Source organism: Notamacropus eugenii, chromosome 1 (assembly GCF_028372415.1).
Source record: "Notamacropus eugenii isolate mMacEug1 chromosome 1, mMacEug1.pri_v2, whole genome shotgun sequence".
NCBI lineage: Eukaryota > Metazoa > Chordata > Mammalia > Diprotodontia > Macropodidae > Notamacropus > Notamacropus eugenii.
In genome coordinates, this window is record NC_092872.1 from 460,853,557 (window position 1) to 460,874,577 (window position 21,021).

Consider the following 21,021-nt stretch of genomic DNA (forward strand, 5'->3'; position numbering starts at 1 on the left):
GGGCAGGAGAATCTGAAGATATTATTTGTGGCACGAATGACAGGCATATCACCACCAGAAAAGGGAATAGCAAAGACCATGTGTCACTTCACCTTGCTCCTTATGCAGAGATTTAGTGAAATATTCTTGTGATTAGGCCACATCAAAGGCCTCCATTATCCCATGCCTGACACTGATTTATTACTTAAAGAGACATCATCAACTCCAATAGATTTCAAATATCACCTCAAAGAAGGTTATTCCTGCAACCAGGAAAGCCAGCCATCCCCCAGGGCACCATCTAATGTCTAGTCTTCTAAGAAAATTCCCTGTCTGTCTTTCCATCTATCCTGTCCATCTATCAGGAGCCAGTTGAACAATCTCACATCCAATGTGGTGTATGATAGTAAGAATGTCAGGAAACCTGGGTTCAAATTCCAAAATTGATACTTCTTAGCTGTTAGACCTTATAGAAAATTGCATTACCTCTCTGAGTCTCCATTTCTTTATCTATAAAATCAGGTGGTTGATACTAGGTAGGACCTGCCTACCTGGTAGCCAAGTAGTCTAGTGCAGAGTGCTGGACGTAAGAGTCATGAAGAACTCAGTTCAAGTGTTGACACTTGCTGTGTGACTTTGGACAAGATGTCTAACTTCTCTGTGCCTTCATTTGCTCATCTATAAAATGGAGATAACGATAGCACCTGCCTCACAGGGTTGTTATAATGATCAAATGAGATCATATTTGTAAAAGTATTTTGTAAACCACAAAGAACTATGGAAATGGTAACTATCATTACTTGACGAGGTTGTGAGGAAAGAATTTTGGACAGTTTGAAGTACCATAGAACTGTGAATTATTACAATACTTGGATAAATATCTCTGAGAAATCCATGAGAAATGTGAATTGATACATCTTTCAGCTTTGCTTCTGTTGTCTCCTCACGTAGAATTGTGTTGCTAAAACATTAATGTGCAAAATCCAAAGGGGGAGAAAGTTCTAAATAAATGCTCTTTGAGGTCTTCCTGTCTGTGGGCCCTCATCCAACCTCAGCATTACTGGCCCATTGTGGGGAGGCAGGGCAGAGAACTTAGTCTTTCAACAGTGCCCGCTAACGTCTGGCCTGTTGACAACATGAAATGGCAATAAGGGAAGGAAATGATCCAGGCATAATGAGAGTCATTGTTTTATCACTCAGCCTTAAGTTTTAGGAAGCGTTTGTGAACAGTAAGTATGATTTGGTTTTAAAACTGACTGCCTAATGGACCCTAATGGCATGGTCATCAGGATAAGTTACAGCACATGAGTATGTGATTAGTATCAGGTTAAACCCTGCCTGGCAGAAGGGCCCATGGGTTCTAAGAGACCCTCTCCAATCCCATCAGCAGCTGTCTCCACTGGAATCTTCTGACTGCAGGCTGGGAAACCCAACCCAAAGTGGCTCCTAAGTACAAATCAGTTCCAAACCTCAGAGGACTCTGGGTCTCTGGCTCATGTGCCCCAACTTGTGACAGCAGCCAAGTCTAGGCCTGCATTTTTCTCTCTGCTCTACCAAGAGATAGAACAGGTGCTGTCTCTAACACTCCTTGAAATGGCAGAAGCCCAGGGCATTATCAGGTGGAACCAGGAGCCAAAGAAAGAAAAACTCCCCCAGTATGCACATGGAAAGCAGTGTTCGCATATTGCCTCATCCTCACAGACATTTCTGGTTTTTAATCCACATCACAATATGATGAATGGTTGCTTACATCATGGAACTTCTGTTGTGGGATTGTTTTAAAAACATCTACTTTTTCCAACCTTGGATGTTCTCATGAATTTCAACAACCAGGAGAATACATATAGACACTAATGTGACCAGATGGTCTGTACAGTGAATTAAAGAGAAAAGGGCACTGTAATCAGAGTGAGAAGGTGAAGATTGAATCCTTTGTCTCTGCACTCACGAGCTGCATGATCTTGAGCAAGTAACCCCTCCTCTTTGACCCTCGGACTAGAGCAAAATGGACTAGAGCAGGGGAAGGGAACCTGCCACCTCAAGGTCACATGTGGCCTTCTAGGTCCTTGGGTAAGCCTTTTGACTAAGTTCAAGTTTTACAGAACAAATCCTTTTATTAAGGGGAGTTGGTCTATGAAGTTCAGATTCAGTCAAAGGGACACACTTGAGCACCTAGAGTGCCATATGTGGCCTTGAGGCTGCAGGTTCCCCATCCCTGGATTAGAGGATCTAGTACCACTCAGGCATACCTTTAGTTTCTTGCATGTCACCCAAGTACCTGACAGGCCCTGGTACCACAATCTAGCAATCAATCAACAAGTATTTATTAAGCACTTATTATATACCAGACACTCTTGTAAAGTGCTGCTAAAAATACAAATACAAAGAATGAAACAGTCCCTACTCACAAGGAGTTTACATTCTAATGAAGAAGACAGTCAGGATATATAAGCAGGTAGAGAATAAATAAAAAGAGCAGAAACACAAATAAATATAAAGTAGTTAAATGCCACCTATCATGGGGGTGGAGAGAGAAGCAAGGGCCAGGGTGAGAGGATGGAGGGAGAATCCAGAAAGGCCATCATGAGCAAGTTGATGCTTGAGATTGGACATGAGACAAGAGGGAGATGGTACATGCTTTGCATTTCCATTCCTAGCTAATTTCTAATACTTGACCCATATCTGCTGGTTCTAGAAAGTTAGAGAATCTATAAATCTAGAGAAAGATGGTGCTCTAGACAAAGATGCTGTTTACCAGCAGCAGATTCACCATACCTGCTGGGCAACTCCTCAGAGTCAACCTTAGCCTGCCAGGATGACTTCTCTGCCACCACTCTCATCCAAAGTTCCCACAGGTGCATTTATGGTATCCTCCACAATATTACACCTAGTCCTAAACACTTGCCTATCATTCAGAAAATTAGCTGTCATACATAATTAGGTTAATTTAGCATAATATTCAGTTGAAATGTGAACATGTTATTAACAATGAAAGCAAACATATGGAGCAGGTGACCTTGCTAGAGCTGAGGGAGGGTGAATGAGTCCTTAGCACATCCTAGAAGGAAGGCACACACATGCAATCCCTACTTCCCCTTCCCTCTATAGGGGAAAAAAATGGAAGTGATTCAGAATTCTCAGGAGTTGAGAGATTCTAAACTCAGAACTCAGTGCTGAGGTCTCTGATCTTGACAGATAGCCAGAATCAACACCAATCCCCTGGAATGTGCCACAGACTTTAATCAGCTTTTTGTTTTCCTTCTAGCAAAATCAACTTCCCTTCTTGGCCTCCTTCACATCTAGTCTTCTTTAATATTGCTGGTGTGGATGAAGACAACTAGGCTCTGAGAGAAATATCAATCAGACGTGTCTAAACATAAAACAGGCAGAAAATCTCACAGGTTAGTTATTCTTTAGATAAAACCAACCAGCCTTATAGTACCGCTAATTATGGCATTGTCATTCCAGTCTAGGGACTGGCATCAGGATCTTTTCTAGAACTTCTAGTCTATTTCCCCATGTGCTGTGGGCACTTTATTCTGGGCACACAAGCAGAATGTTCTTCAGACACTGAGTGGATTACAAACCAACTCATCTGAGTGCCCAATCACAGATCACAGCAGTTCATTTTATGTGGTAGTAAACATGAGATCTTTTTTCAATATTATGAACAACAAAGAAGTTAAACCATGTCATGCTTGCTCAAGCTCACCTGGTTAAGTTTGGTTCTGCCATATGAATTAACAGATTTAAATAATCCCCCTTTTTTTTTTTTAGGTCAGTGGTCTATCTGTGAAAATAGAAGAGAATCTTTACAAAGAATAAGCTGTGGGGAGCATGTATACCACAAATCAAAGTTTCCCTTAATTTCTTTTGTAGAATTTCTCATCAAGAAAGCCTACCTAATTGCATGCAGCCAATCAAAATCAGGCATAAAATAGAGACTTTGTTCATAAGGCAGCAGCTAGTGATACTTGACAAATAAAAGCTAGAAGAGACAAAATTTAGCATGTCATGAGGTCAAGGAAGCAGCTTTGGAAGTGCTCAGATTTGAGATGTCCATTCCTTACTGCTGATGTGACCTTGGAAAAATCAAATAACCTACTTGGGCTTCATTTTAAGAAAGAGGGTTGGACCAGGTGACCTCTGAAGCCCCTCTCAGCTATCCATCTGTGATGCTGTGATTCTTTTCTGGTGACTGGGGCTTCTGTCACAAGGCCAATCATCCTACTGACTGGGGAGGCGCAAAGAGTATACTCTATCCCAGATAAAGATATACCTCACTTTACATTATAAACTAGAAAACTGTACATCAACCCATTTCTGTAAATTAATTCTATTTTAAATGCACCTTGAAGCAAACTATTTACATTTTTTTGCAAGGCAAGAGAAGATCTTGGAATGTGTCATCTTTCTCTAACTAACCTACTTTTTTCTGTTGATATTGTCACATAATGTAAAATTTTTCATTAATTCATCCTTCGCTATTTCAGAATTTTTAGCAACTCAGACCAGGAGAGGACTATAATTCAGTGTTTCACAGTGTATGAAAAAGGGTTATTAGATCTGAAGTGCCTCTAGACATGATGGATACAGCATTCGACTTGGAGCTAAAAGACCTAAATTCAAATCCTTTCTCAGTCACTTAAGCTGGCTGAATCACTTACCTTCTGTCATTCTTGGTTTTTTTATCTTTAAAATGGGGATAATAATAGTACCTACCTCACAGAGTTGTAGTAAATATCAAATAAGATAACACATGTAAAGGGTTTTACAATCTTTAAAGTGCTAGGTAAACATCAGCTATTGTTATCATTAGGTACATTAATGGTATTCATTAAGAATGGCATTTTTATGCAAAAAAATGAATAACTAAACATGAGTTCTATCTATTCATCAAATCAGTATATTATACTATAATACTAAAATTAATAAAATTCCATTTCATTTTTTAATGTAGATTTGCCACTAATTTGCCCTTGCTCTCCTTGCAATTAGTAAAATTTGAGATGACTAATAAAATAGCATAGGTAAGAAAGCACTAGACTGGAAATCAGGAGGCCAAGATTCTAGACCAGTCACTATCACCAAGCTAGCTTTGTGACTTGAGCCAATAACTTGTCAGTTTCCCCATTTTTGTGCTGAGGAGGGGTCACATCAAAAATATTTTGGCATTTTTTCCTGCATTTCCATTCTATGATACCATGATGGCATTCTACAATTAAAAGTGGTAGTTGCCCACCCATGGCTATCAAGGTGCCATAAAGACAGAACATTTCTCCAAAGTGAGGGTGCCAAGGATGATCACTGCTCCTTTCCTCCTGTCTCCCATGACAATAACTACATGGGAAAGGTACAAGACTTGTAGGCAGCAGACCTGGGGTTAAGGTTGTAGCTCTGCTTTTCATTCCTTGGGTGACCTTGGGTAGATCATTTAATTCTCTGAACCTCAGTTTTCTCCTGACTAGAAGAATAGGGTTGGACTTAAAGCTTCCTCCCAGCTTTGACCCCTATGATTCTTATGAGAGCCAGATGTATAGCTCACTAATGCATAAACAGCTGAGTCCTGTTTATGACTTCATTGGTTGATACACACACACAAGCTTACAGCTCCAATTATCTCTGTTGACCTCACTGTTACTTTCCAAACAAATGTTTTATTTCCCCAGGCAGCCAAGCAACCTTGTCTTTTACCAGTCCTAAGCTTAAGCTCCATAAATAAAAATGATGGATGCACGAACACTGTTACCACTTGGCACATCTCTAAGCACCATATGCAAGGGAAGGTGGATGCTTAATCATTAGCAACCATGAAGCTGAAAATGAGGGGCTGATGTTACTAAGTGTAATGGGGGGAGGGGGAATGGGGAGTGGAGGAGACAGGAGAAGAGATCATTTTATTTCTAAAGGGGCAAATCCATATGTTTAACAAATTATTTATAAACTATCTGCAGAGGGAGTGTGGCTTAGTGGAAGGTCTAATATCCAGGTGGGTTCCAGTGCTTACTTTGCTACTAACTGCCTGTGTGCGCTCTATTCGTTGGGCCTCAGTCACCTCACCTGTACAATGAGAGGATTAGGCTCTGATAGTCTGTGATCTAGAGTCTTTTCCAGTTCTGATATTTAAACAATCAACATTTATTAAGTGCCTCCTGTGTGCCAGCCACTGTGCTCAGCACTTGCTTATGTCTGTTTCAGTAACATTGTTTCCCAACATTTGATCCAATGGGCAAGTTATGTCTCAAAGCCTGTGTTCTATGGCCTCTTCTAAAAGCGTTCACTGAGAGGGACTGAAGCATGGTGATGAAAATATGCAATGCTGGGTAAGTCCCTCATTGTCCCTGAGCCTCAATTTTCTTATCTATGAAATACTATGAAGGTGCTTTGTAAACTTTGTACGAGCGGTATGGAAATCTGTACTTTTTTTTTTAAACCAATACTTCCAATTTGGGGAGCTTTGATGCCAAGAGCCTGAGGGGTCAGGACAAAGGATAAACTCAGGACCTCTTCTCCTCATCCTTCTCTTTGATTCTATTGTCCTTGGGGAACATCATCTACTTATCCTCTTGCCCAACCTAAGAGAAGGTGAGTGAGAGGAGTGTATTCTCTGAGGGAAATCTAGAGGGTTGTTGTTCAGTAGTGTCTGAATTTTTGTGACCCTGGAGGACCTTAGCACACCAATACTGTCCATGGGGTTTTCTTGACAAAGATACTGGAGTGGTTTGCATTTCCTTCTCCAGTGGATTAAGGCAACTAAAGGTTAAGTGACTTACCCAGGTTAAGGTTGAATTTGAATTTAGGTCTTCTTGACTCCAGGCCTGGCTACCTCAATCTAGAGAGTACTTGGAGAGAAAGAAGTACTAATCTCCAAGGAAAGTTTCTCTCAAATATGGTACCTATAAAACAGGGAAATCAGAGCTGGTTTCAGTTCTCTCTCCCTCTGTATCCAAAACATTTACTCTGTACCTTTAAACCTACCCACTTCATTCAGCACTTAATTATCCCCTCCCTGCCTCAAACTGTGAATATATATGGTCACTTAACTCTTGGGTTTTGACTTAATTTTGCACATGCATGTGTCTTACCTCCCCAACTAGACAATAAATTCCCTCATTAAGGGCCAGAACTTCATCTTTTGCTTCCCTTGACTAAAAACTGGTATTTAAATAGCACTTTATGGTTCATACAATGCTTTATAGTTATCTCAGGTAATCCTTACCACTGTGGGAGATAGGTGGTATCATCCCCATTTTAAAGATGGTGAAACTCAGACCTAAACTAATGACTTGTCCAAGGTCACACAGCTAGTACTTGTGGAAAGCCAGATTTGAATTCAACTCTTCCTGTCTCTGGATCCAGTGTCTTATGTGTATTTTCAAACTGTCTCCTCAAAATCCTATGATTCATATGAAACTTACCCCCATACCTCACTAATGAATCAACAATCCTGAGTTGAGCTTCTCCATAGCCTCTAGCTTAGGGCTATATACAAAGTAGATGCTCAGCAAGTTCCTGAATGAATGATGAATGAATGTCACTTCAAGAAGAGAAGGCATACCAATAAAATCTGCCCTGCACATCACCCCCAAATTGGGCTAAGGTTAGCTATAGTGCTCATCATCTATCCTACTCATAATTTGGGAATCTTAGAACTAGAAGGGATTTTGGAATTCTCTCAATTTATAAATGGAGGAACTGAGGTCCAAAAAGGTTTAGTGACTGTCTCAAGGGTATCCCATGAGTTACTAATTAATCCAGGATCTCCTAATTCCCAGATCATTATTCCTTTCCCTAGACAAGGAGTTCTTAACCTGAGGTCCAAGACTTGTTCTTTAAAAAATATTTTGATAACCACATTTTGATGTAATTTGTTTCCTTTGTGATTTTATTTTATGCCTTTAAAAGCATTAAACTGAGAAGGGACGCATAGGTTTCACTCAAAGGAGTCCATGACACAAAAAAAATTAAGAATCCTTGTCTTAGACCAAGTTGCAATTCCACATTCTCTAATGTGATTTGCTTTCATGAATATTTTGCTTGCCTTCCTAACTCATGAACTCCATAAAGGTGGGGGTGATGTTTCCTTCTTGTTCCGTCCCCACCCCCAGACTTAGCACAGGGTAGGGCTTGGAGCATGCAATCAGTAAATATTTCTTTTTTGATCGATGCCCTGGGAGGCAAGCAAAGGCAAGAGGGTCTGTCCTTGGCATCTGTAGCTTCAAAGTTTGTTTCTTTCAACCCTGGTGCTATCATTAACAGCCAGACCTTTGCCATGTGATGGAACCATTTCCTTTCTGCCAAAGGGCTCTGCATGGCTTGTTAAGAGCTCTCTTTAGCTGCCAAGACTCATCATCCAGCCATACTTGACAAATTTTAATTTTAGTAAAAGTAATTGGCCTAATATTAATCAGATCGACTGCCAGCTCTTTCAGAATGGCCTCAAATCGTCCCTGATACCCGTGCTACTTAGGGAATTCAAGAGGACATCTCCAAAGACAATTACAGGATGTAAGAAACTAATAACCTGGGCTAATTGAAAGTCCTGCTTTGAACATATTTCCTGCATTACAGAAAGGGGAGTAGAGTTCAGGTGAGAAGTTATTGGCTGCCTGAAGGGGTAAAAGCCCTTTGTCATGTAAGACACTATTTTTTTTCCCTCTTCTCAGTGGATGAAGACTATGGAGAGCGATAAGTACAAGAGACAAAAATAAATGTTTGTTAACTGAAAAAATTAATTTAAAAAAAAGAAAAACAAAAGATTTTATGATTATTTGTAGAGGGGATTCCTGCCTAGCTATGGGTTGGACTAGACATTAACAACAACAGTAGTAAATCTTTAAGGTTTACTAATCTCTTTCTACCCATTACCCCAACTGATCCTTACAATAGTCCTGTGAGGTATGTGCTACAGGTACTATTATTCTCATTTTCTAGAAAAAGAAAATAGAGTCCAGAGAAGTTAAAGGAATACTGCTAGTTAAGTATAAGCAGAATCTGAACCCAAGTCTCTCCTAACTCTAAGCCTATAACTCTTTTCACTATACCACACAACCTTGGAGATCCTTTCCAAATCAGATTCTGTGATAATATAATTTTTAAGTGCTGAAATTTCAGGCCCTGAGATATTCTAATAGAGAAGAAAGGGTATGTTTTCTGTTACCACTCTGCCTAGTTCAGCAGAGTGGTGGTGGACTATGGGTGTAAACTGTGACATACAGTTTGAAGCATGATCAAAGAATTAACTTATTTTCCTTTACTGTATTTACTTGATACAAAGGAAGATTCTGATGGAGAGGGAGTTCATCAGAGGAATAGTGATGTAAAAAATAGCAATAATTTTTATTAAATAACAGAAGCTGCTTCCTTTGCCTTTGCATGCTGATTGAATGTGAATCTCACTTTGTTGATTTCAAACATCAACTCTGATTAGAAGGAAAAAAACTTCCAAAGGCTCTCTGGGAAGGGGTAATGGGAAGACGAGTGGGAGACATTATGGTGGTATAACACCAAAAGATGTCAATGAACACTTATTTTAAAAGAAAAAGAAAAGAAAAATTTCCCAGACTTTCTTCTACAATCCCTTATATTTCTCAAAGGCAGCAACCTAACCTGGCAAGTGAGTTTCTTTGTAGTATGAAGGCTCCATGACTACAGAAATTTAGGTAGGGAAGATGTGGCCTCATTTGGCTTTCTATAAGATTTGGGCTGCAAAGCCTTTAATGTCCCGTCCCTGGTGTCAAAGGGTTCGATCTCTGCCTGCTGGAGGTTTGGCAACTTTTCTGTTCCTTGGAGGAATGGGTACTTCAGATTCTTACATTCAATCATTTCCTAATGATCTTGCACATGTTATGAAAATCCCATTAGGCATTTCCTAATCATGCCCAGCCTGGTCAAAAATGCCAAGCAGCAGACCCCCTTTCCGGCTGACTACTGGTTAATGCTTTATGATGTTTACCAGGCACAGACCGCACACAAAAGGGTTTTAAGCACAAAAACCTGGACTGCCCCTGCAGTCAATATCCCACCTTCATTCCTATCCTCTACCAAGAATATCTTCTGTACACATCCAATGTCCATTGAAGAGTTTCTCAAAGTAGGAGAGCCTAATAGAGAATGGTGGCTAATCAATCAGCTGTGAACTTCAACCCTCTGTAGTCTTGTTGCCAAAATCACCTACCCTCCAATTTAGAGCAGTAACAGCTACACCATTAGCATTCCACTCCCTTCATCCCCTTCACTTGGAATGGAGCTGGCATCATAAGGCAAGTTATGAATCAATGATTTGGTCCATAAATTTTTTTATTTCCTTCATGCTCTGCACTTGGAACTGTCAAATACTCCTCCCTTCTCTTCTTCTCCCTTCCTCCCCCTGCCCTGTCCCTAATTTGGCATGTGGCAGGTCCCTATGACTAAAAATAGATTGTGACCAGGACAAAGCCTAAAAATGTAGGGGGTCATGGCAAGAAATAAGACGGGAAGTGATGGTTCTCCTCTTGGTGCCCATGGGAAGAATGCATCTGGGTATGATGTGAATTGGGATGCTGGGAGGAAGAAGGAAAACTGAAAGAAAAAAAAAAAAAAGGTCTTGACCCTCTTATTGACTCTGACATCATACCTTTTTGCCCAGCCTCAAAAACTGCTACAGATGGTCTGTTTTTGTGGGGCTTGCCCAGAGACTCCCCAGCTGATCATTTGGGTAGCATTGTAACTGCTCAAGCCCATTTCCGGACTATTAGAGATGAAATTCTCTGCTTCAGTCACCAGCATCCAAGGCCAATAAAGTGCAAGGGGAAGTTCAGGGCTGAATCACATTTACCCTTCAGTGGAGTTGCTCCAATTTACATCCAAACTGATTTTATCACAGCAAAATATTTTAGTTCCGATTAACACGGGATAATGGGATAACGTTTAAATCCGTCTTCGTAGTGATAAGATTCAGTATCTGGAGGGCAGGGAATGCAGTAAAGATATATTAGGTTGGCAAGACCTGAGGTTTAGAAAGGAAAAAGAATGCATATTTACCTAAGGGAAAGTAAATCAACAATCAATCAACAATCGTCTATTATGCGATTGCTGTGTGTCAGGCACTGTGATAGGCACTAGAAATCAAAATATAAGGAAGGAAATCCACCCTTCTCTGCAGTAACTTCCATTCCAAAGAAGGAGACAATGAATGCATATGGAAATAGAAACCGCATGAAAATAAAGTGCTAAATACAAATAAAAAGTGGTTGAATACATGAGAGATTGGGAGGGAGGAAGCTAAAATCTGAGGGAAATGCCATTTCTTTTCTTTAGCTTCCTACCTCACGTCAAATGGCTGTGATCTCCCTTTCCTTGAGAACAATAACAATAGCTAATATTTATATAGCATTTACTATGTGTGCCAAGCGCTTTACAGTTATTATCTCATTTGATCTTCACAACAACCTTGGGATGCAGGCGCTATCATTGGCTTCATTTTGCTGACTTAGAAATCGACGCAGATAGAGGTTAAGTGACTTGCCCAGGGTCTCACAGCTAGTATCTGAGAGCAAATTCGAACTCAGTCCTTCCTGACTCCAAGGCTTAGGATCTTTAAAAATTAGGTGATCCTGACTTCTCTTCCTACTTCCAGTGTGTGTGTGTGTGTGTGTGTGTGTGTGTGTGTGTGTGTGTGTGTGTGTGTGTGTGTGTGTGTGTGTATGTGTGTGTGTGTGTGTGTGTGTGTGTGTGTGTGTGTGTGTGTGGCCTTGGGCCACAAAGCTAAAAGAATGGATGTGTTTAACTCTAGCAGGCTTTGGCTCCAGTAGATGAACAGTATAAATGAAGGAATCTCATTATTTTGCATCTATAAATACAAAGACCCAGTATGCAAATATCTACTGAGGAGCAAGTTTAAAAAAATACAATAAAAATTCATTGAATCAGCATCTACTAATTCAGAATTTGTGACCATTCAACCAGAATCTGACTGACCTTCACCTCCTCCTATCTATGAAGAAAGGGTTTGCTAAGCAAATTGAAAATAGAGACTAGATTACAGGAGATAATGCTCAACATACCTGAGAGAACAAGCTGCTCTGAAAGACTTTTGCATAACAATTTGTGGCATGCAAATAGGTGCTTCTTATCACAGCATCAAAGACATAAGTAGGACAGCAACCAAGGCTTTGCCCCTGGACACGGAATTTAGGAGTCACTTAGCGTTTCAGCTAGAGAAAGGAAAGACTCATACATAATTTGCCAACAGAATTAGTTAAAGCAGGAAGCTCTGAGTTGCCTCCAGTAGCCACACGCCAGGTGAGCTCCCCAATTACCCACCACCACCACCAGTCTCTGCTCCTGAGATTCACTGTCTCACAATAAAAGGTGATTATTTGGGGGCCAGTTTCATGGCACTCGCCCCAGGCATGGCTTATGTAACACCAGGTCCAAAAATGGCCATGATTATTATTGTACCTCTATAAAGAATCAGAGATTTGGAGCTAGAAGGGACCAATTTTAGACAGAACAACTAGCTTCATTTCTACACACGAGGAAGCTAAGACCCAGGGATGCCAAATGATTACAAATATGTATTATCTACTCATTAAGGTGCAACTAGGCAGGGCCTCTACTGGGAAACACTTTATTAGCAGTCAGGTGATGCTTCCTATGCAAGTAGATGACACTTGACTAAGATGCTGGACCTAGAGAGAGGAATACCTGAGTTCAAATCCAATCCCAGACACTGAGGAGCTATTCACAGTTAAGTCACAACTGCTGTCTGCCTTGGTTTTCTTATCTCTAAAAATGAGGACAATTAGTAGGACCAGGGTTGTTGGGAAGACAAAAATAATATATTATTTGTAAAGTGTTCTGCAAACTTTAAAGTGCTTTGTAAACCCTGACTATTATTATTAATTATTATCAATATTATTATTATTTGAAAATAATAAAACATTTCTTTAAAATAGTCTATAATGTAAATTTTTACTCATTCAAACTAGCATGTCCCCAAGATGGTCCAAATTAGTTGGATTTTGATTTTTTAAAATTTTCTATTTAGTTATCTATTTATTATCTATAGATCTATTTAAATCTGGATCTATAGATCTATATCTATTAAATCTATTAAAATCTAGATCTATAGATCTACTTAAATATTCTATTAACAGAGAATATAGTTAGCCTTCCACGATAAAATTAGTATAAACAAGTGAGGTAAGAGAAACTCAGAGTCAACATTACTTAGCAGTTCCCACCCACCCTCAGGTCCTAGGCTCGTCATGCCTAGAAACTCCAGTATTATGTAAGAACTTTCCCCAGGTTGGCTAACAACCTTACCTGCCATACCTGACATAGCACTTTGTTTCTTAACTTTCTGATGTATTAAATATATATACTGTAGCTTATACTTCTCTATACTCATCTATGTCAGTAGACTATAAGGTACTTGGAGGAAAGGATCATCTTTTATCTAAGCTTTCCATTTTCCCCAACATCAAGTGGTGTGCTTTACACAGAGTGGTGCCTGATCAATATTAGCTCTGCCATATTTCATCCCTTCTGGAGTTGGAGGCACACAAAATCTTTATACAAGGTCTCAGCTAGTCCTACTCACCTCCCCTGATTGCTTACCTGGTTTTGACCCACTGCCTCAGATCCCCTCAAAGCTGTACCTAATTTTTCATCTGATATCAGAGATAGTATTCCTTCACGGCTCTCAATTTATATGCTGCCAGAACTTGAACTATTTTGTTTCCTGACCTATAGTCCCCTGGCTGCCCATGCCAGGGGCATGACATATGGAAGCAATGGTCTGTGGGTAAGTTAAAGATATTTTTCTTCTAATTTCACCTGAAGCCTGAGCAGAAGAGTCACTGGGAGGCCAAACTATATACCTTTGGCCAGGTATGTGTTTAGACAAGCAACAGAAAACTGCTGCAGGTGGAAATAGCGCCAAACTCCTTCCCTCTCTTCCCTTTCAATATGCCTATCATTAAAGGAAGAGACTGGAGAAAAAGAGCTACACAGAGCAGGAGACAAAGAAGAAACCTCCCTAGCCCTTGGGACACTCAAGCACCGCTCAGGAACCCAGTACCCACCATGGAGCCATATTAGTTTCTCAGCAGGCACTAAATATGGTCATCCGTCTTCTTACCTCACTGACACCGATTGAGATGAAGTGAAGGGAGTCTTCTACTTATTTTCAAGATCAGTCAATAGATCAGATCTACAAAGGAGCAGCCCACTCCTTTATTATTATTATTAATTATTATTATAACGACTTATCTCTTCTTGTCTATAACCCTTGGCCTGGTTCCAGTTCTTTGTTTTGTTTCAAGAACAGCCAAAGGAACAACACTATTTTTCTGGTCTTAAAAGGCACGATAATAAACACCACTTATTTCCTGGCTGACAGTCCTATCATAATCTCTAGTGGGGAGGAAATTAATTGAGGGCTCAAAAGCACAATTTTCCATAGGTGATTACTATAAACCATTGGGTTACTTTCCAGAGAGGGGGAGCATTTCTAATCTAAGGCCAGGAAAATTCGATGCATTTTTTCATTGTCTCTAAAACATCATTTGCCAATTACTTTTGAAATGTTTTCCTGGCAGCTCTCCAAAACAAGACTTCTTCTTGCTGAGGTAGGTGGGGGAGTACTAGTCATGTCATTTAGAGAGCTTTCCATGCACTATCTCCCGGAACACAAGTACTCCCTAAAGGATTTGAGAATAGCTACTTGGACTAATACCTATTCCCCATTATCACAGGTGAATAATTACTGCCACTGGCTATCTGAAGTTCAGGGTAGGGAAAGGGAGAGCAGGAGCCAAAGTGTGAAAGAAGGATGAGAGGAGAAAGGGGGACAATTCCAAGAAATTCAGCTCATAAGATATAACAATAATAACTCACGTCGATCAGGTTTGCTAAGCTCCATTCCTCGTGCCAACCTTGCGAGGAAAACAAGGCAATTATTATGAAGTACTTAAGTGGTGCAAGGGATAAAAACACTGGACTTGATTTGAGGAAGATCTGAGTTCAAATTCTGCCTGGACACTTAATAGTTGTGTAAACCTGGGCAACTCACTTAACTTTTCTCAGTCTCAGCTTCCTCATCTATAAAATGGGGGTGCTAATAACAGCATCTATATCATAGGGTTGTCATGAGGATTAAATGAGATAGCATTTATCAAGCACTTTGCAAATCTTTGAGCATTATACAAAGGCTAGCTGTCACCATTATTACTGCTGTCCCTGTTTACAATAAAGGAGTTGGTTTCTTGGAAGTGACTCACCTGTGATCACAAAGCCTGCAAGTGTCTGAGATGGGACCTCAGCCCACGTGTCTTGTCTCCAAATAAAACTTCCAACCCACAATGCCATTCTTGCCATTCTTTATTCTCATTTTTCACTTCAAGTTTTCCTTTTCTCTGAAAAGGCACTTTGTGCTTCTCTCTAGTAGCACCGGTTCAATCAATCAACAGTTGTTTATTGCCCACTGTGAAAAATACAAAAAAAGAAAAGAAAAGTCTTGGCTGAGGAGATAGGATTTACAAAGATGCTCTTATAAGAGGGCAATAGAATCCCAGGGCTGGGCTGAGCCCCCTCTCAGTAAGTGGCCATCCAAATTCAACATGAACATTTTCTATGAACATAGAAGTGGAATGAATGTAAACTCTTTGGGGGAAAGGGGTTGCTCCAGTTCTCTTTGTAGCCCCAGCATCTAGCACAATGTCTTGCATGTAGGTGGCATTTAATACGTGTTTGCTAAATTGAGTTGAATGAAAGTGAAATGAATTAAATTGACTAAAAACTTCATGGAATGGCCTATTCCTAATTGGGAAAAAAAATTTTTTCTTGAGTTGGACTGGAATTTCTCTGTAAATTTGGAGCTGTTCAGTCATCTCAAATAATTGTTTCTGATTCTTTGTGATCCCATTTGGGGTTTTCTTGGCAAGGATACTGGGCCAGTTTGCCATATCCTTCTCCAGCTCATTTTACAGATCAGGAAACTGAGGCAAATAGAGTTAAGTGACTTGCCCAGGGTCACACAGCTAGTAAGTGTCAGATTTGAACTCAGGAAAACCAGAAACTCCCCCTCTATAACCTAAGCCCAATATCACTGAATTTGGGAATGACCAAAGGAACAATTGTAAGATTTAGGTTTGACTTATCTGAAACCAAAGAAAATGTTTACATACTTAAATAATGTTCTCTAATTGCTGAATCTAGTTTCCTAGAATAGTTAGGTAACCTAATAGATAGAGCACCAGCCCTGGGAGTCAGGAAAACCTGAGTTCAAATTTGGCCTCAACTAGTAGCTGCGTGACCCTGGGTAAGTCTCTTAACTTGCGTTTGCCTCAGTTTCCTCATCTATAAAATGAGGATACTAATAACACCTACTTTCTAGGATTGTTGTGAGGATGAAATGAGATAATATCTGTAAAATTCTTAGCACAATGTCTGACACATAGTAAGTACCATATAAATGTTAGCTGTTATTATCATATTTCTTTCAGAACCAGATTCTGATAATATATCAGTATGACTTTATAAACACAAATGCTTCAGAAACTTCCTTACCTTCTTGGTAATTTATCAACTAGCCTAGACTCTACCCGTATTTTCCTGCTGAATTTAATGACCTGTGGCTAAATCTTTCAGGCCAGGATTACCTGCCTCTGACACTGGCACTAGTCCTATGACTCTCCTACAAGACCTAAGATTCTGTCTAGTAAAATAATTGAGAATTCAGAGAACTCTTGGCACCAGAACAATAGAACAAATTTCTGAGATTCAGGCTGTCAGAATCAGAAGGGTGTCCACAGATTTTCTCAATTTAGGGCTGTCTATTGTCTCATGATCTTACCAGCTGCCCTGACTCTGAGGCTTCCCACCCCCTGGGCCTTGCTGTCTTCCCTGATGTTGCACCTTAAAACCACCAAGCCAGACCATCTACCCTAAAGTTCATTTGTATTGTCTCCTCCCATGAAAATGTGTGTTTCCTGGAAGTAAAGGTTGTCTCAGTTTTTCCTTTGTAACCTTGTACTTACTTCACTGTGCTTGGCACATAAGAAGCATTTAAAAAATGTTTTCCTTCATTTATGCATTCACAGTCAATAAATTATTTCAATGGCCATGGAGTAGGAGTGGATTGTGAATAGAAACACAGCTTGGGAGTCAGGAAAATCTGGTTTCAAGTCCTGCCTTTGGCACATACTGACTTTAAGATTCTGGGAAAGTCACTTCGCTTCTCAGAGCTCCAGATAATTCTCTAGGACTATGTAATGCAGAGCAGGGGCAGTTTTACAAGGGCAGGCAGAGTTTTCTCATGAGGAATTCTCTTCACTAATGAAATCACTGATCTAGTTTAAAAAAAAAAAAGTTGTGACAACAGCCCTGAATCAGTGCTGATACTTTGCAATCTTATCTACCAATGGCAATGGCATTTGTACAGTGTTTCCCATGGAGCTTCCTATGTCAGGCACAGGTAGCTCTACAAATCTAGACCCTGGCTCCTGGGAACCATAGACTCTCAGAGACGGATGGAACCAAAGGCGCCAAAGGAGGTTGTTCAACGTATCCCATCCAGTGTAAGAATTTTTTCCATAGCTTCCCTGACATCTGGTCTTTGTTTGGTTACTTTCAGTGACAGGAAGCTCATGACTTCACAAACCAGTCTATTCCATTGTTGGAGAATGCTAATCATTAGGAAATAATTTCTCATGTTGATATGAACAAGAGACAGTATACTGTCTTTCAGTGACTAACAATGGAGTTGGAAAGATTGGTGTTCAAATTCTGCCTCTGATGTAGATTAATATGAACACAGGAGAATCGCCTCATTTTTCAGTGCCCTGAAGAAATTCTATGATTATTAGGAACTGCCGTTCTCTGTTGAAGGAAGGCATCTCCACACAGGAAATTAACCACATTAATGGATTTACAAGTCTAAACAAGAAGAAAATAAAAATAGAATGCAACTGAAATGTTATTGTTCAGTTGTTTTAGTCACGTCTGACTCTTTGGGACCCTATTTGGGGTTTTGTTGGCAAAGATACTAGACTGGTTTGTCATTTCCTTTTCCAGCTCATTTTTACAGATGAGGAAACTGAAGCAAACAGAGGCTAAGTGACTTTCCCGGGGTCACACAGCTAGTATCTGAGGTCATATTTGAACTCAGGTCTTCCTGATACTCTCTAGCCACTGCACTACCTACTGATCCTAGCTAGGACCTTACAACTTGATACAATGAAGGCATCATCAGAAACATTAAGGACATTTATTATTTTTAAACAAATAGTTAAACTCATTAAAATATGGCTGAAAATGTACCATTTCCACAATGACCTACTGTTGGGAAAATGTTGTTTGCAGTTGTTTTTCAGTCCCCTGTTGGGAAGGGGCTCTGCACTACATCAGGCATAATCTCTACTTGTGAGGACAGATCAAATTTCCATAGGAAATCAGAATAGCTGCCCTGGTTCAGCCTCTGCTCAATTCAGACTAGGACACTGAGCCTGTTCGAGGCACTAATGCATAGGCTGTGACAGGGCTTCTTGAAATTCATGAAGGTAGCAAGATATAGTGGAAAGATTCAGACAGGAGAGCTGGGTTTGAATCCTGACAGGGCTACCTATTATCTATGTGACCTTGAAGAAATCTCCTTACCTCCCTTGTCCTACATTCCTTCATCTGGGAAATTACAGGATGGTATTGAATGATCTTTAAAGATAGCAAAGTGAGATGAACAGTGTACTAGGCTCGAAGTCATGGGACTTTGGTTTGAATTTTGGCTCTGCCATTTTCTCTCTGTTTGACTTTGGGCAAGTCACTTAACCATTCTCATCCTCAGTATCCTCATCTGTAAAATAAGAGAGGTAGATTCAGGGACCTCTAAGATCCCTTTCAGTTCTAAATTTGTAAACCTACATGACTTCCCGCTCTAAATCTTATGATTCTGGGTGCCCCTTCATAGTCCATTATAGTCTGTTCACCTATTAATTTATCTCAGCCTTTTTTTCCCAGGCTGTTTATGATTTAGTTAATGCCTCTTCTTGGGGGTGACAATTTAAGATAACTCAGAGGTAAAGGCACTCTTATACCTGCTAAATTAAAATGTGAGCTCTTTGAGAATGGGAGCTCTCTTGTTTTTCAGTTTACCTGCTTTAGTTTCCTCATCTGTAAAATAAGAATGATAATAACACCTACCTCCCAAGGTTATTGTAAGGATAAAATAAGATATGTTTGTAAAGCAATTTACAAACCTGAAAGCATTATCTGAATACTAGCTAGTAATAGTAGTAATGATTGTGAGAACTTGATAAATGCTTTTTAATTCACTTATTTATTTATTCACAAAAATCCAGTTGAGGGAACTTTTGGGAGGAGAAGGGAAACAGAGATTAGGCCACTTTGGATGCTACTGTAACAGGAGAAGCGATGGCCTACCACCCAGAGAGCCTAGGCTTATACTCACTCCTGTGATGGACCCCAACCACCAAACCCCTGGGAAGAGGTAGAAAAGAGGTATGACCCATTAGAGGAAGGCTGATCCTAGAAGAGGCCTTCATGGGAACTTGAGGATAATAATCTGAACTCAAGAGGGGAAGTAGAGGTATCAGGAAGGAAGGAAGTGCCCCCAGACATCAGTACCCTGAGACAAAGTCCAGATCTCCCCACACTAGTTACACCCCTGAAGCTTTGACTTCCATACAAATTCTCAAATGATCACAATGTTCTTGTTCAAAGCTTCTCTTCAAAGAGCTAACACCACGATAGAAACAGAGAATTCCCCATCCTCCACTTCACTCATTTCATGATGATGACAAAACCCAGCAGAACTAGCAGCTTTGCTTTGGATATTATGATGCTTTGAAGACAAGTGCTGATTACCAACAGCATACCCACTAAATGGCACTATGGGGAATGCTCTTTAACATATTTACCTAATTAGCCCATTATAAAGTGTAATGTGATTTCTTGTCTTATTCTGTCATGAGTTTTATGAGAATCTCTAAGAAACTGACAGTCAGAGGGGAGAAGGAAGTGGTGTAACTCCATATGTTTCTCCAAATGGGCATACTGACCTTGAATTTAACAAGGCACAGAGAACAGCCCCTGAGGTTCTTCAGCATATGAATATTTCCCATGATGGACCTGTTCCTTTAATGGCACCAATAGGAGATGGCCTCTAATGCAAGGAGGCAGGTACCTGCCCACGGAGGCAACACCTGACTTCAGATCACTACCCATTCCACTGCAACTGGCCTCCAGGAGGTAGCTGACTTTGAAATCTAACTTCAATGGCATTTTGAAATCTATAGAAAACCTAGTCCTCCTTTTCTTCTCTCAAAAGCACTAGAGAAATGTAAAGCAGTGAATTTTCTTATCTTTAAACTGAAGAAAAAACTCTATTGGACTATGTCACCTATAGAATCAGCATCATGTTAGAACCTTAGTGTTAGGAAGGAAGAGGAAAAGAAAGGAAAAAAAGGAAGGAAAGAAATAAGCATTTATTAAGTGTTTACTACGTGTCAGAGATTGTGTTAAGGGCTTTTATCTCATTTAATCTTCACAACGATCCTGGTAGGTAGGGGCCACTATGCTTCTCATTTTACAGTTGAGGTAGGGGCCACTATGCTTCTCATTTTACAGTTGAGGAAACTGAAGCAGAGAAAGTCTAAGTGGTCAGGGTCACACAACTAATAAGTATTTGAGATCAGATTTTAATTCAGAGTTTCCAGACTCCAAGCCCCAGAGTGCTGTCCAGAGTGCTATGTAGATGCCAGAGGTCATCCGATCTTAACCAAATCATGCCTGACCAAGAATCACTTTTACAACACCTCCCACCTCCCAGCCATCTCCATTTCATCCCACTTGCGTTCTGTCCATGGGGGTCCCTCTGACCCCCATACTGGACTCTACTCCTGAAACTGTGAGCTCTTGTGGGTGAGCATTCACCTTATCTAGCCAAGAACTCTGCCTCCATGCTATTTTCCAGTCATCTTTATACTATGCCCCATAGGCACCACCCCACTTCAGCTCTCCAGCTCCTCTTTATTTACTGTC

The 21,021-nt window shown here is 40.2% G+C and overlaps 2 long non-coding RNA genes across 3 annotated transcripts in view; both read right to left on the minus strand.

The window, feature by feature from the left end:
- The window catches only part of LOC140519261 (uncharacterized), a 50,870-nt gene extending 41,875 nt beyond the window's left edge, over positions 1-8,995 (minus strand). The window contains exon 1 of the long non-coding RNA XR_011972149.1: positions 6,753-8,995. This is a non-coding gene — a long non-coding RNA (uncharacterized lncRNA). The remainder of the gene's footprint in view (positions 1-6,752) is intronic.
- A 1,109-nt stretch (positions 8,996-10,104) lies between these two features.
- Positions 10,105-21,021, minus strand: part of LOC140519262 (uncharacterized) — a 101,221-nt gene continuing 90,304 nt past the window's right edge. For both annotated transcript variants that reach the window (XR_011972150.1, XR_011972151.1), the window contains exons 2-5: positions 15,246-15,448; positions 14,863-14,900; positions 12,024-12,173; positions 10,105-10,921 (exon numbers count right to left, since the gene is read on the minus strand). This is a non-coding gene — a long non-coding RNA (uncharacterized lncRNA). The remainder of the gene's footprint in view (positions 10,922-12,023; positions 12,174-14,862; positions 14,901-15,245; positions 15,449-21,021) is intronic.